Below are 17,451 nucleotides of genomic sequence, written 5' to 3' on the forward strand. Positions count from 1 at the left end.
CAGCTATTTCCCTGGAAAGTTCATAGAATCGGAGGGATGAGAGGATCCATTTTGGCATAACTTCACTGCATCATTTCATTTATGATTCAGATAATCCTGGCTATATTGTGGCAATGGCATTCATTAACGGTCCGGTCAAACATACCTTTAATGATGGCCTACAACAACATGTTGAACTACCTAAGAATGTAAGTTATCCTACAGGTAAAGTGCCCTTAAAAAAGGAAAAATTAGGAGACCTTCACAAAATTATTCAGTATATGGAAGATGGTCACCGGGAATTTTATATAGATATTTTGCAGGGTCCTGTTATGAGTAAGGAAACCAGCAGCTAGAGTTCTTGCTGAAGATTATGACATTGAGGAACTATCTTTAAACAATAAATTTTAACAAAGAGTTATTGTTCTAAAATATAAGAAAACCATAAATGAGTCTTTAAAATTAACATCAATTGTAAGTTTTTCAACATTGTTAAAAGGGCAGAAGACCTTGAGTTTCAAAGTGTATTGAAGAGTCAATTTGTTAAATTTAAGAGATTTCAAGTCCAAGGCCAATTTCAAGAAGATAAATACTATGTTCTGAGTTGTGCAGTAATTGCGAAATGAGCAAAATATGGATAAAAATCATTTTTTTGTTAATACTGAAAAGTTTACTCTAATGGACATATGCCCTTTTAACAAATGGCCATTCAAATACTGTTTTTTTAATATTAAAGTAATTGAGAACTTACAGACCTATAATGCATTCTCACTATTACAAAATATTAAACAAATCGAATCTATTGGTAATATTTAAATCATGTCATCCTATTCCTTTGTTCAAGTGTCGTCAATGAAATAAAATAAATTACCATTTTTTAATCTGACACTATATATCACAAAACCAATTATTTGTTATTATGTATAACATATGAAACATATTATCATTTCTGTTACAAGACTGAAGTAGGCCTAAATTATTTTATTACAATGTAAATAAATGATAAAAATTATTTTCGCTGATCATTACCATTGGTTTTCCTGGATTTTTAAATTCGTTTTCCACTCACTAACTGGTCAATGTTAGGTGTCAATGCTCGTGTAGAACACAATCGAAGAAGACATTGTAAATTATGGTCAGAAAGTTGGCTTCTGTGACGGCTTGACTCGACACACTGCACACTGCACAGTAGGCCTACTACCTCCTCAGCCAGCGTCTCGGCGCTCTGAACTAGTATGCAGGCCAGTTGACGATGGCTGACCTAGAATGACGACAAGTCAGTTCCAGCAGCAAATTCTGGTAGGGATTCTTCCCCAACATAGCAGAAAGCGCTACCTGTTGGCGTTTCTAAGAAATAGGCATTATTCTCTTTGCCCGGATCTCCCCTACAAGATGGAATACCCAAAGTCTGTTTCTCAATTTCTGTAGGATATTTTAAATGTCTGCAACCTTAGATATTTTGCATTGATAAGAGTAGGAGGGCTATATGCTCTGCAGTGAGCCAATCCACAACAGCCTGTTTGACGGCTCCACAAGACAAGCGCATGTTCTGTCACTAGCTACTGCGCGACATTCATAAACAGAAAGTACGTGCAATTCCACAGACGTGAGATAATTCTGTTTCTGTCACTCCGTCTATTTGTATGTCAATGCAAACAGTAAATAATGCTTACATACCACTAAAATGTTGCCCCTAATTGAACAGAATTATTGTACAGCCCTCTGCAGGTACCGTGCTCCCATCTGCTGCACCAGTCAATTCAGCCTCCAGTTAATACGTTCAACTAACCTCTCGCTCTGCACCATATATCTGGGGGACCTTTGACCCGCTCGAATGCCGCATGGACCAGCGTTTGCACTGGCGCGTTGGTGCGTGCCTGGCTTGTGAGAAGACCAGAAAATCTCGGCAATTATCGGGAAATTGTTCCGCTTTCGTCGCACTCTTATACCACACAAAATCGTTTAAATATGAAGGACTTTGTATAGTAAAACTTCAAGAATATAACGTTTCTTTGACTGAAGGCAGAACGATCTAAATCGCGTCAAGTCGTAATTAGTCTGTATGCTTGTACATTGATTGGAGATAGACAATCAGACCCCGCAATTTTAATAGTACGTATCGAAATCTGTTGTTGTTAAATATAATCATGATCTTTGTCATTATTCTAGAATTTAGATTCGAAGTATGATCCGCTTTCAGTTTGTATTTATCTGCTTGCAGTCCTTCAATACTTTTAAATAATTTTCCTATCACTGACTATGTAGTAGGTCGTCAAGGGTATGTTATTTGGAACGAGAGGTTCCCTTCCACAGTCTACCTACCAACTATTAGTGAAGTTAAAATTCCAAGTCTTTCAAATACAAAAATCTTATTACAAATTCTTAGGGACTCTTTACTTATCATTCAGTATCATTTATATTTTCAAGAAAGATAATTTTGTGAATATGACATTTAGGCAATAAGCGAATCGCAAATCTAAAATTGAGTATTTTTTTAATTAATCTCTCTCTCTCTCTCTCTCTCTCTCTCTCGTGGTATAAGTTTTTTTTCTTTATTCCACCATATTTCCCTTTAAGCATAGTTACAATTATCTGATAATTATCATACAACATATGCTTGACAGTACCTAAATGTACAACAACTGTAGCATATAATCACAGTAGCAACTTCGGCCCAAGGGTTTATAATATGATCATAGCTAAATTCCCAAACATACAATTTGCTAATGCTCCATATTTTAAAAAATCAATAACAAATTTCAGAGAACGTTTAAAGTTCAATTATTGTGATATATGTGTTTTTTCTCTTTCTTTCTTTTCTTACTTTTTACTCTGTTATTCAATAAAATGTCTTAACATACCCCCTCTTTCTGGGGGTGCTAGTTTTTATATTAAAAAAATTAATATGTGTCTTTGTTCTGGCAATAAAGTATTATTATTATTATTATTATTATTATTATTATTATTATTATTATTATTATTATCCCATTCCATACCACCGTGCTCTAAGGCACCATGTTTCGGAAAATTTCAACAAATATTTGGAACCGGTGCCCACCCAGCATCGTGATGAATTTGAGGAGCTACAATAGGTGGCGAAATCCGGTTCCGTATACTAATTATATTGGCTGAAGGGATCATCGTATTAACTACATGTTAAACTTGTAGATCTATTAGCTGTATGATCTGTTGAGACACGTGGACGTGAAGACAGCAGTCGGTTAGTCTGTCGTGTTCCTCAATGGGCTATCGCATCAAGGATTATTATTATTGTTATTATTATTATTATTATTATTATTATTATTATTATTATTCCTTTCACTATTGTGGGATGTAATACAGTCAATATTTTATTTATTCTCTACGATTGATTCACTTTCAACATTTTACTTTACATAACTGAGGTCCAAACTCGAATGTGCGTCTGTAGTATGTAATTCTATTACAACTGCCTCTATTAAATTAAAATATATTTAATGCGAGTTATTATCGTTGCTGTTGCTCAGTCAACTATCCGAAGACAAGTTGGAATGTCGTTCGTGACACTAAGAAGGCATCACTTATGAAGGAACTGAGCCAGGCGATAATGGGGTAGGATGGCCAATTCCTTTCTCCTTCCATATTGTTATTTTCATATATATTTCTTCGAATAATATTAAATTTATGAGAAAAAATTATGATTTGTTCAAGTGTGATGTCAGAAACTAAGTACTTGATGTCCTATATTTTATTTAGGATCCATAAAGATTGTATAGTCTGATTATCTTTCATAAACAATGTCAATTATCATGTTCCTATGGAAGTCATGAAATGTCATAATCTTTTCTGCACCAGAAATTTTAAAACTTTTTCGCTTGTTTCCAGATGTACTAAAACTGACAACTTATAAGACAATAAATTTGACCCGTTTACTTTATAATTTTGTGTGATTGTAAAATATCTATAGGTCTACGTAATATTTTATTATTATTATTAGCATTATCATTATGAGTATTTTCGTATTTTTATCGTCGTTGTTCCTGCAATTACTACTGTGTGACATATTTATCGATTTTCAGAATTTTGCGCTATTAAATAACTTAAATAATGATACAGCAAATAATAAAATGTCCTATATATAATTATATTTCTTTCTTTTTAAAATGTAAGAATTCACGATGTCCTATATACGACTGCCATAGAATGATAATGGGTTTTTCTTCTTACAGAAAAAAATATATATTTTGCATTAAGGGAGTTATTGCAGGAGCAACGACGATATTCATATTACTATATTCATTTATGTGACAAAAATTATTACGTAATCGGTCATGAATTGCACAATAATATAAATATACCAATTTATGGAATCTGTTGCTTAATCGATAATCTGCGTTGTACCTTAGTCAACAAAGTAAACAAGGTATAGGGAAGATAAACGGAAAACATGATAAAATAATAAGGATTAAACTATTCACCAAAAATTAGTATATGAAATATGTGGAAAAAAAATTAACTAATATCTTACCCTTCCAATTTTGTACAGAAATATAAATCTCGATTGCTATTACTCTTATGTGACTTACTTGAAAAGACTTTCTTCTTCGATTGCATAAAAAATTGGAAATATATTTCCCAAGTTTCTCTTGCTTTTACGTATATGTCGTGAGTTGTTCTAATCTGAACTTTATACCATCTTATCAGAATGGTTAGGAATTCTCACTATTAGACTCTAGATTTATTTACAGTTCTTACAGGAGTAAGGAGAGTATGATCCATAGAGATAAAACTTTTAAGACAGGTGTTGATAATTACGATGAAGACGCAGTTTTAATAACGTTAATGGTTAACGCGGACTTCTGGATTTAATTTAAATATCAGAACATTTCTGTTTACGTAGTGGCTTTTAAATGTTGTGCATTGCATCTATAGTATCCGTTCTCAAAGCAGATAGAAAACAACTATTACGCTCGGTGCTCGTATTCCGAGCTTCTTGCACCGAGTGACTTACTAGTTTCTTTTCTGAATGAACCATTACGCTCGCACGTACTAATCTCGTTGGTAGAGTGAGATGCTTACAAAGTTTTCAAGTTAAAGTTTCCTCTGGAAAGTTCTTACTTACAGTATGCTTCTTCTGAAGAGAGACATACACTTGCAAAAATGAGATGACTTGGATAAACAATATTGTGAAGCTATATTGGACATTATCTTAATATGGTACATCCTTCTTCTATTCTGTATTTATATAATCGATTATTTAACGATGATATATCAACTGCTGTGTTACTTAGACTATATAGTTGGTGATAACAGATGGTGTTTGGGGAGTTGAGACTAAGTATATGAAATGTGATTATCAGGCATTCGCCTTACAATTGAGTAAAGCCTCGAAAAAACCCAATCAGATAATCGGCCGAAGCCGGAATTAAGCTAATACCCTAGCGCAGCTCCGGATCAGTAGGCACACACTCCTACCGCATGAGCTACATCCATTGGTGAAGTCTTAGGAATGGCACGGTTCTCCGATTCAGATATAGGAAGAGTACTTTGAGCCTTATCAGATACTCGTCCGAAGATGAAACCTCGGCCTGTCAACGCTGATGCAGGATGGCCCATCTATCAGCATTGGATTCAGGGATACCGCCCAGGCCACCTGCAGGATTTGGACAATCTTCACAAATTTAGGGTACACTTTAACTTTTTTAATTAGTTATTAACGACGCTGTGTTATTTAGCGACGATAGAAGAGTGATAAAGTGACAGTATTTGGCAAGATGCGGCTGAGGATTCGTCATAAATTACCTGACATTCACTTTACATCTTATTTTAGAACGCTCAGTGTCCTAGGATATACATTAAAATTCACAATTGTAACTATTTATAAAGTAATCATGTAATTTAATTGTCATGTAATGTAAGTAAGTATTAAAGTTCCATAATCCTCTGCCTTATTCATATATTTCTGTTTCGATCTTTTCTTAAGTACATATAATTTTAACTTTCTGTTGTACGAACATTAGGCCTAGGCCTATATTATCATGTATTTCCTTTTTATCCTCTGATTAAGTGGAAAAGAAGGCCTCACGGTCTTAACTCTGCCTGAAAAAATAAATCATCATCATCATCATCATCATCATCATTATTATTATTATTATTATTATTATTATTATTATTATTATTAAATGTGCACACTATTGCATGTAAATGACGTCTATTTAAATTTTGTCATTGATCTTAAAAAAGAAAGACAACATGCATTAACAGATCTTATATATCTGAAAATGAATTTCCGAACTTAAAGAAAGTACAGCAACTGAGAGAAATCCTAACGAAAAGATCTTTTTCTTCATGATGTCAACTGCCGCATAAGGGTAAAGGAGTTACTTTTTATGCGGAATGTCCAAAGAAAAATTCCTGGATATTCAATAAAATAGGCCTATCATCATCTGAATATATTAATGCCGTGAAATATCATGCAACGTTTCTGCAGTACGGTCAGTCCCAAGCAGGGTATTCAACACAACCCGTTGCCGCCACCCAGGCTATGGCGAGACTGAAACACTAGGACATGTATTGGGTTTCTGCCGAAAGACTGAGTTATTGCGGAACAACGGCCATTACAGGAAAAGGACAATGCTTGCTGATATCCTAAGACAACAAGGATTGGAAGTCCTTGAAGAAGTGCATTGTATCTCGGAATATGATTGAACAAGACGAGCAGATATTGTCATTGATAGAAAAACAACACAGGAAGAATACTAGACCCGACTATCAGGTTTGAAAGAGATACACAACAGCCAAAACTTACTGATGATGAAAAAAAAATCATCTATGAACCTTGCATTCGTTATTTTAGCAACCAATATAACATCATGGCTAATCGTTTTGGAGTTCGTGGTACCATCTCCAAATACACCTATAACCTTTTAAAATCAAAGGGTTTAACATTTTAAAATGTTGAGAAAATCCTTAGAGAAATTCTAAAGGACTCAATTCAAATTTTGCAATTTCATCTCTATTTCAAGTAATATGATTTCACCTTCACTTTAATTTTCTTTTGAATTTTATTGCATGTATTTTTATTATTTCATTGTAAACTTATATTCATTTTCTGGATCCTTGTGGTCACCCTTTTTGAAGGGCAGATGGTTTAATTTTATAAATGCGATATATAAGTACATGTTATTACATACATACATATCATGGACAATCATAATGTCGGGTGTATGTGACTTAAAAATTTACAAAAACTCTTATACGTTTTAACATTGGGGTGGTGATTGGCTATTGTAATGAATGTTCTTGTGGTTAAGATTGAAGAAAAGGATACGTCTTGTCCTTATAAAAAGGAGGCAGTTAAAAATCAGATGAGGATCCGTCTGTTCTTCGTCACATTTGAAGTTTACGCTGTTTGCTTTTATGATAATGCAATATAGTTATTTCTTCAGCATCACACAGTCTGAACGTTTTGCAGTACCTAAATTCAGAAGTATTCTGCATTAAAATATAAGGACAGAATATCACTGTGGTTGTTATATATTTTAAGACATCCAGTTGCACCTTATCGATTTCTTTGAACCGCCTAAAGAAAGTGATGAAGTCCTTTGTAGCGGGCTCACACATATGACGGAAGCCTATTGTTCACTGTGATAGGGTGGTGAGGAAAACGGAGACTTAAAGCATAACATCTACTGTACTCTGTACGACGTAAGATTCTTGTTGCATAAATACTGATTTACAATGTCTTCTGAGCAATTAAAATACTTTAAAATAACTGTTTCGTAAGCGACAGCAAGAGTTAGCCTTGATGAAACAAATTTAGTATGATGTATTTAGATTAGTTTTCTCTAGTAAAAATATACTTATAATTGTAATATTTTCAGTTGACAGTTCGTCTTACTTACATGAAAAGTAACTATTAAAGTATTTATTATAATGTGAGCCGTTTAAAAATTCGAGAAATTTCCGCAGTGCTAAATGGTAAAAAGAAATCCAAAACATTAACTATTCCTAGAATATTTTGGCACACACTCTTACACTGTTAGTCCTTGCATGTCTCAGAGATCAGGCTTTTAGCTGTCACACAGGCGGTTCGGGTTCGAGTTGCTGTCAGGGTTGGAATATTTAATTGACTATTACACTTTTACTATGTAATACTACTTTTGACCAATAAAACGGTACGAAAGGATGTGTTTCAACCAAACGTGGCTGTTTATCGCTACAATTTTATCAGCTCCCTAGGATTTGTTTATTTTTTATAACTTCCATAGCATTTGTTTGTTTTTATCACTTCCCTATGTATTTGTTTCTTTCTCTTGCCTATATTTCAAACTGCAAATTCTTTATGGTACATGATTTGCGATCGTCATTTGTTTTCCGCATAGATAGTCAACTGAAAATGGCGGCTCCGTTCAAACGTTTTGGTGAAGCTAACATAAGTGAAATAGAATTTTAGTAAGTCAGTTAATATCTATTTTATTTTATTAGAGTACTTCATTTCTTGTAGTCTTTATATAATTTCGTCTGTTTTTTTATCACGTCCCTACCATTTGTTTCTTTGTTTGCCAACATTTCAAACTGAAAATTCTTCACGGCTATGCGGAGACTAAGAGGATGATGCTGGGTTTGCAGTGAAAGACCTGCCCTCGGGCAGAACACTTATGTATGTATGTATGTATGTATGTATGTATGTATGTATGTATGCATGCATGTATGCATGTATGTATGCATGCATGTATGTATTCACGGTACTATAAAACATGCTTTGCGATCGTCATTTGTTTACCGCATAGATAGTCAACTGAAAATGGTGTCTCGGGTCTTGGCATAGCTCAGATGGTAAGAGCACTCAGCGCACCAAGCTGAGGGCCCTGGGTTCGATTCCCGATGTCGGAACGAATTTCTCTCAATTAATAAGTATTTTTATGTGAATGACTACATAAAGTCATTGATTACACAATGTTCAATATAGGACGGCGAGATTCTCATATAGGAATATTATATTATATCAGTGTTAACAGTATTAAAAAAAAGTGTTGTTGAAATAACCATAAAATCATAAAAAATATGCGCTCCTGCATATATGACCTAAAATGCATAGCTCAGATGATAAGAGGACTCTATGCTAAGGGTTCTGAGTTCGACTCCCGGTGCCGGAAGGAATTTTTGTCCTTTAATAAGTAATAAATGTCAGTAATCTTATATGATGTCGTGTTGCTGAAGAAATATAAGGGAATACATGCCTTACAGACAGCTTTAGATTTTTCTTACACCGTATGCAGCAGGGTACAAGTATCATGTTTATTTGCTAAGTGTCATTCCTTCATTGCAGAGCAGTTTTATTTTATGTCTGCTGTATTACATCGTTCAGTGAAACGCTTTCATTCTTCAACATCAGACTTTTATGGAGAGTCGTAAAATGGACTTTGGAAAATTCAGTCTCAAACGCTTATACTTTTTCAAAATGAAATGCTTGACGCAATTGTATGACGTGTAAGCAATTTATGTAAAAATTTCATGGCATACTTTTTTCAAATTTCTATATTAAAATTATATGTGGATATAATTCAAAAGTGACAAATTTTGTCGCTTTGGAAGGTTAACATTATGTGTTATGTAGGTGTATTAATATTACTATTACAGTCACTGTTACCTAAATATGATGAAATCTATTCCGAGGATTGAAAAATTTTCCCCTTGAACCAAAAGTGTCTCTATACTCATTGCATGCTTATCTTATGAAACAATACTTATTTACCCACATAATGTGTTTATTTATTATGAATAATTCCAGCTATGACTATAATATTATAACACATTTTCATTAAAAAATTTCAGGAAATCTGGCTAAATTATGTAAAGAAAATGCGTCCCAAAACAATACCTAAAAATGCGCATTATTAGTATAACCTTAAGTGTAATTAATCTATTGGACGGCTAATGTAGCACTGTAAGATCAATTTCTCGCATAAGAATCTTGGAGAAGGAAAAGGCCTATGCCGAGAAGTTGTTATTCAGGTGGTAGCGCTTTTGCCTGCTTATCCGAGATTGCGCTTGGGCGTTAGTTCGATTCCCGCTTGGATTGATTATTTGGTTGGGGATTTTGTAGGTTTTCCCAAGTGTAAGGTGAATTTCAGGTAATCCAGGTTTTCCCAAGTGTAAAGTGAATTTCAGGTAATCCATGGCGAATTCTCATCTCGCCAAATACTATCTCGCTACTACAAATTACACCAACTATAAATAAAGTAGTAGTTGATACAGCGTAGTTAAATAACCGATTAAAACATTAATATCGCTGCTACATTATACAGTAGGTTTATTACAAATTAATTTTGTTTAATTATGTTTTAATTACTCCTATATTACTTAGTAAACGACAATATTAATATTATTATATATACTGTTACAAATCCAACTAAATAACAACGTAACAGAATAGGAGCTGCCGAAGTTGCAGTTTAACAGATCAAAAGAGGAATATAGACATTCGATTAGAATTAAAAATCGTCGGCGTACTTCTAAAACCTCGTAAGTACAATTTTTACCGAGTCCGCCGAGTTAGCTTTGTGGTAGCGTGTCTGCCTCCAGACTAGCCGGCCCGGGTTGGATTTCCGGCGGGTCAGAAATTTTCATGTAAAATTTCTACCTCGGGACTAGAAGAGATGGCGGTGCAAAATTTATAATCACTAGATTGTGCACCAATATGCCTCGGTTAAATCCCAAATCTCTCCGCAGTGCATATGAAGAGAAGGCATATGTCACTATTGATAGTGATTCGTCCGTCGGATGGGGACGTTAAGCCTGGCGGCCCCCTTGGTGCTATGCGACAGGAGTAGGCTACGTGCCGGCACCGGGTTTCCCCTTCTCCCTTCCTCATCTTCATCATCATCACTCATTCCAGACAATACACTTACACGAACACTTACACATACACTCACTCTAGTACACGACATAACTTTCCACAGATACACATCATGTACAGTGTGGCACGCCGAAGTGATGTACAACTAGAAAATGGGTAACAGTCCTGCCATCTATCCGCAATATATGCGGAACCCGAATCACGCAAGTGAAGTGGGTAGGCATTGAATACACACACAATTTTTACAGAATGTAAAAATCTGTATATTTTCAAATGTGTCTGTAATATGTAAATAATAAATGCATAACAGTTATTAGCTGGTGTAGGAATATAAGAGGATGAGAATTTATTTCGCTCGCTTGTACAATTTCCTCAATACAGTTACAAGGTTCTTAAAAGTAAGCCAACGAAATGCAGATTTGACTAGTCTTAGTATTGGTACTACTATGGCTTTTACTACAAGTTGTTACTGTTGCATTATGTAGCATACACATTTATTGGCACTATACTATCGCTATGACTTAATTAGGAACATTAACTCTAGACGTTTGAGTTGGGCAGGGCATGTAGCACGTATGGCCGAATCCAGAAATGCATACAGAGTGTTAGTTGGGAGACCGGAGTGAAAAAGATCTTTGGGGAGGCCGAGACGTAGATGGGAAGATAATATTAAAATGGAGTTGAGGGAGGTGGGATATGATGGGATAGGGACCAATGGCGAGCTTATGTGAGGCGGCAAAGAACCTCCGGGTTCCTTAAAAGCCATAAGTAAGTAAGTAAGTTATACTATCGCTATTACTGTAAGTTATTACAGCTACGTTACGTAGTATACACGTCTTTGTTCAACAATGACTATTACATTGTGTAGTATATGAGTGTATTGATTCTATATTCTGTAAACTACTAAGCTACATTACGTAGTTCATGACTTCATTGGTACAGTCTTACTAAGACTAATGCGAATATTTTATTAATGTTTTGTACAAAAATTAATAATACATATTTTAATTAGGAGTCTACTAATGACTATAAAATGATAGTCTTAAATTCAAAATAGGCCTATATAAAAATTCGATATAACGCAAAGTTGAATTATTTTTTCAGACGCTAGCCTTCTATGCTCAAGGTTGCGGGTTCGATCCCAGGTCAGGTCGATGGCATTTAAGTGTGCTTAAATGCGACAGGCTAATGTCAGTAGATTTACTGGAATGTAAAAGAACTCCTGCGGGACAAAGTTCCGGCACATCCGGAGATGCTGATTTAACCTCTGCAGTTTCGAGCGTCGTTAAATAAAACATAACATTTAACTTTTTTCAGAAGACTCACCAACGCAAGGGATATGCTACCAAATTTATTCCTATTTCACTCCTTGCACACTACTACTTATACCTTGATTATAACAGAGGCTTTCTTCGCGAATGTACCAGCTAATATCAACGATATCACGAGCTATTAGAGTGAAACTAATCTTACAGTGTAATTAAACGCTTATTTTCGGTTATTGTTATGCCACTGAAATATATTTAACTTTAATTAATTTCATCTAATCGGAATATGTCGTGTCATAAATAATTTCTAAAATAACTCCAATATTACAAGTACACAAATATTAAATACATTGTTATTACTATACTTCGTTCCATAATGTCTGACAGGCGACGTAAATATTTGCTGACTAAAGAGGAGAGAAGTGCAATTACTATTCAACCAATGGCAGGAGTCTCATTCCACGCTTATCTTAAGTAGAACGCTTCAGACGCCCAACTTCAAGATAAGTGTGAAATGAGACCTCTGCCACTGAGCGTATTCCGAATCTCAGCGCTGAGCAATCTGATGGCATCACGGTGTTCCGAATTTCACTGATGGAGTCATTGATGCTCCACCGGTGGCGCACCGGTGCCATCAGCTTGCAGAGGTGGTGGCAGTCTCCATCAGCCGCCATCAGTGAATCTGATTGGTTCTTGTATAGGGCAGGAATTAGCAGACGAATGACATCGTGCACTGTTGTGTCATGGCGGTGTGTTCTGCTGTATTGTTTGTAATGAGCACAACGTAAAAACAATATGTTAATGGCTTATGAGCGAACATGTCAACGGACCAGTTATTACCTCCGGTTCAAGAAATAAATTGTTTATGATCTCTTTTCTTTGAACGAGATGGCAGTACGCAAATTTTGCAAAAATTTGCTAGCTTAGCACAGACAACAACTTATACAGTCGCCATGACAGCCATCGATCCTTCCAGCAGTTTTGTTCCTATTTCGCTGCAGCGTGACGTCATTGTTGTCCACCGGTCCGGTGAGATTCGGAATACGTTGACTACTTCAATAGCAATTAGCTTTCTCTTTCTTTCTCTCTATCTCTCTCTCTGCCGGCAATATTAACGTCGCATCTCAGACATTCTGGAACGAAGTATAGTTCTCTGCTACTCCAGTAATTCAACATTACTCGTACGTAATAAATCAATTCATTAATTGGAGTTAATCTGTCACTAGGCCTACTATATTTGTCACTAATACTGCTACTGCGTCTCCAACTACAGTGGAAGCTCTTAAGTTCGACATAAAACAAGTTCGACATCCTATAGTTTGACTGCTTACGTATGAGAATTAGACACGCCCCTATACTAAGAAATGAGTTTGCCATTTGAATGGGAATTGGTTCTGTGTCTTGTAATAATACTTTTATTAAAGGAAAACAGAATATTTTATTGATTAGGACATCCATATTGATCACTGATTTTAAATTAATGAACTCTTCTTTTTCTATTTGAGAATTGTACCATTTGTAAGACGTAACTGTCCACATCTGTGGAGTAGCGGTCAGCGCGTCTGGCCACGAAACCAGGTGGCCCGGGTTCGATTCCCGGTCGGGGCAAGTTACCTGGTTGAGGTTTTTTCCGGGGTTTTCCCTCAACCCAATATGAGCAAATGCTGGGTAACTTTCGGTGCTGGAACCCGGACTCATTTCGGACGCTAAATAACCTAAGATGTTGATAAAGCGTCATAAAATAACCTACTAAAAAAAAAGACGGAAGTCTCGAAACCCACTGTGGTACTAGAAACGCATACACAAGTCTCGAGGCGGACAGGAAATGCAAGTGCAGTACTGTATTCGTAGATGGATAACCAATAAGAATTTATATTAATTTTACCTGCCACACCCACTACCCTTATTGGTCAGAACTTTCAATTCTGTTCAGTCGAACTTAGGAGAGTCCACTGTACCAGCGCTACGAGTTAGTGAAATTCAACGACAAAAAGTATTGTATGTCCTCCTCTAGTCATCTTGTGCGTGATGCCTAAAACAATAATTTATGAACGGCTTCAGTCAGACACTCTGTACCAGTTTAATATTGTCTCTGCAGTGGCTGGGTGATTTATATCTACGTTTTGTCACACACTCGGTCCAGGTTCGAGTCCCTATAATACTTATGGCGAACAATGTCTCAATCGGGGTTTTGCTCTCGTATTTCTCCACTTTAGGCATCAAAAACATTCGGTCCGATCTCCAACCCTTTATCTTTCCATAGAATTCTCAGATAGTCTATTGGGAATGCTAGCGGGGACCTGGTCAAGAGACTAGTGGAGTTCCCTGCTCGAATGTTATCCGCTGAGAACCTAAATGTTATCCGCTGGTGTGGTTTGGGAATACCCTTATATGTGGTGTAAATGCAAGAAATATACAAGATCGCAGTGCTAGGCCATAGTGACCATCCCCCAATAGTAAGAAAATAAAGTAATTATTGAAAATTTGTGAGAAATTCCTCACATATTCTGCCAAGTAAGTTGTGGTACACCATAACTAATATAAATATTGATGCCAAAATAAATATCCATATCCAAATCCATATTCTGCCAAGTGAAATGCAACGTGGCAATTAAGTTGGAGAAGATAAATAAAGATTTTTTTCCATGACCATAACGAAAAATATGCCTTTACTAAACACTTTTGCGTTTGTAAAGTAGGCTTTTTTTCAACATTACTTTATTTCACTAGTGAGATAAAGACTTTACCTCACAGTGTGAACTTTATCTCACAGTTCATTAGTATTTTCCTAGTACCCGGGTACACACGTATACTTTTCCATTGAACTATTACTCAAGAAGTATTTATTCTCTGATTTACATATAACACGTTCCGATAAATGCATCACAAGTATTAACCCGCCCTTAATTTGGCAAAACTTCATTTCTCACCCTAGTTTATTAAACCGTGTCGGACTGTAAAGAAAACAACTATCGCAATGTCCATTTTTGATATTACTTACTTTTTATTTTATCCCAAAACAATAATTTTCAATTGATTTTTTAAATGAGGAACATTAGCAAATTTTTATTGATATCTAAATTGGTATTTAAAAAAAATAAGCGAAGTTAATATATTAGTTACTAGATGTCACTACCTCTACTTTTTTATTACCATTTCTTAAATATACATACACTCAATCTCCTTCTCTTTTCTCTATCTGCTACGTCGTAATTTGTACAGCTGTCAAAAAAAAAAAGTGGCCGCACTCGTGAACAGCGAATATTTTCAAAGTCCACTTCGGGTCGCGGCGATGTTACACGATGCATGTGCTTGTACAAGCAGTTCCGGAACTATGAAAGTGTTCCATATCTGCTCCTCGCAGACCAGCGATAGAGTGCTTGTTTAATGATTCAAAGGTTCTGGGTTCGCGCCTTCTTCAAGTTTTCATTTTATTTTTTAATCGTTCTTTAGCGATGTAAATGATATTCAAATTATCATTTATATCCAGTTATTGTTCTTGATGGATATCACGTTATTTATATTTTGTTATCGTTCTTTAGAGATATGAATAAAATTCAAGTCATCATTTGTATTCTGTTATCGTTTTATAACGATATGAATAATAATTATTACTATTGTAGTTACAGTATCTCCAATGGGGGTTAGCCCTATTTTACATATGTATGTTAGGGCTATAGTTTTATACACAAAAAACATAAGCATAAAGAGAAATGGAAAAGAAAATTAAATTAGCTTACGCGATGTAAACAAAACATAAACAATCCGTAAATTAGGCATTGCGATTGCAAAACAAATATCAGGTATCAATTTGAAACATACAAAAACATTAACAACACACATACGTAACACTTCTATAACACAAATATGCAGATTTCCGTACCATACATCATAAATTAATACACAATAGTCACACAAACACAATCAAACTATAATTACGACATTGCGACGACATCAAGCATCCCATAACTGAATCACATACATAACAAATCAAGCATCCGTTGCAACACATACACGTCAAAATAGTAACCACACTTTTAAAAGTTACAAATTTGCCTCCAAGAAGAATAAAGAGGACACTGTTACTAATTACTATTCTTCTACAATTTCTGTAATAAATCTGTGAAATTCCGATATGAATAATATTCACGTTTTTTATATTGTTATCGTTCTTTAGCGATATAAATAATATTCAAGTTATCATTTATATTGTTTTCCTTCATTAGCATTATAAAATAATATTCAAGTTATTTATATTGTTATTGTTCTTTCGCAATATAAATAATCTGTATTTATGTAAGTAATTATCATAACACAAATAAACATCTTTCTTTGTAAAATGGGTTATTTTATTTAGATAATTAAATACGTATTATATAATATCTTATATTAATTAAACAAACCGATATTTATCATTTATATTGTGTTATCGTTCTTTATATTGTAATCGTTCTTTAGCGATATAAATAACATAAATTTAATATTAGGTTTGGAAAAATCCTGTTGCATAATACTGCTATTAGTTTTTCTTTTTGTTTTATTACATTATACTATCTTGAACCACAATAAAATGAAAAGGAGTAACGAGGAATTGAACCTGAGACTTTGACATCTAAATTCCGACGTTCGTCCGCTGAGCTACGAGGGCAAAAGTGTGGAAACATTTTCGGAAAAATTGGCCCAATCACACTCTAAGATTTTCTGATGATTCGTAGAAGCTAGTCCAGGATGCGGGGGGAAAGGCTAATTGAGATTTCCCGATCTCTGATAGGGTCAAACATCCTGATAGAATTAATATTTAACCCTTGCCGTGACTTTCGGTGAAGTCCGGAGGGCCCAATTAGTCAAATCCACTCTCCTCAGCTCCACGCTTGGGCCCCCTGGAATTTAATAAGATGCGAAAGAGATAGTGGTGTGCGGAAAGCAACGGGATGTTACCGCATTTAGGCCTATCCTTCCCAAGAAAAATTGCAAACATGAACAAAGGAAGCTTTTAATAGAAGAAGAAGGATCTTCTGCGGACCTCTGGAAAAAGAACTAAGGAAGAGACTAGTGAAGTGCTTTGTGTGGAGTGTGGCATTGTATGGGGAAGGAACATGGACATTACGACGAAATGAAGAGAAACGAATTGAAGCATTTGAAATGTGGATGTGGAGAAGAACGGTGCGTGTGAAGTGGACAGATAGAATAAGAAATAAAATTGTGTTTGAAAAAGTGAGTGAAGAAAGAATGATGCTGAAACTGATTAGAAAGAGAAAAAGGAATTGGTTGGGTCTCTGGTTGAAAAGAATAATATACGACATTAGGATATGTGGATCATATGCGGAGACTAAGAGGAAGGCAGAAAATAGGAAAGGTTGGAGA

The 17,451-nt window shown here is 35.2% G+C and overlaps 1 protein-coding gene across 1 annotated transcript in view; it reads left to right on the top strand.

The window, feature by feature from the left end:
* The window catches only part of LOC138696247 (uncharacterized), a 657,385-nt gene that overhangs the window by 412,584 nt on the left and 227,350 nt on the right, over positions 1-17,451 (top strand). The gene's annotated exons all lie outside the window — the stretch shown is intronic.

Source organism: Periplaneta americana, chromosome 3 (assembly GCF_040183065.1).
Source record: "Periplaneta americana isolate PAMFEO1 chromosome 3, P.americana_PAMFEO1_priV1, whole genome shotgun sequence".
In the NCBI taxonomy this organism is placed as follows: domain Eukaryota; kingdom Metazoa; phylum Arthropoda; class Insecta; order Blattodea; family Blattidae; genus Periplaneta; species Periplaneta americana.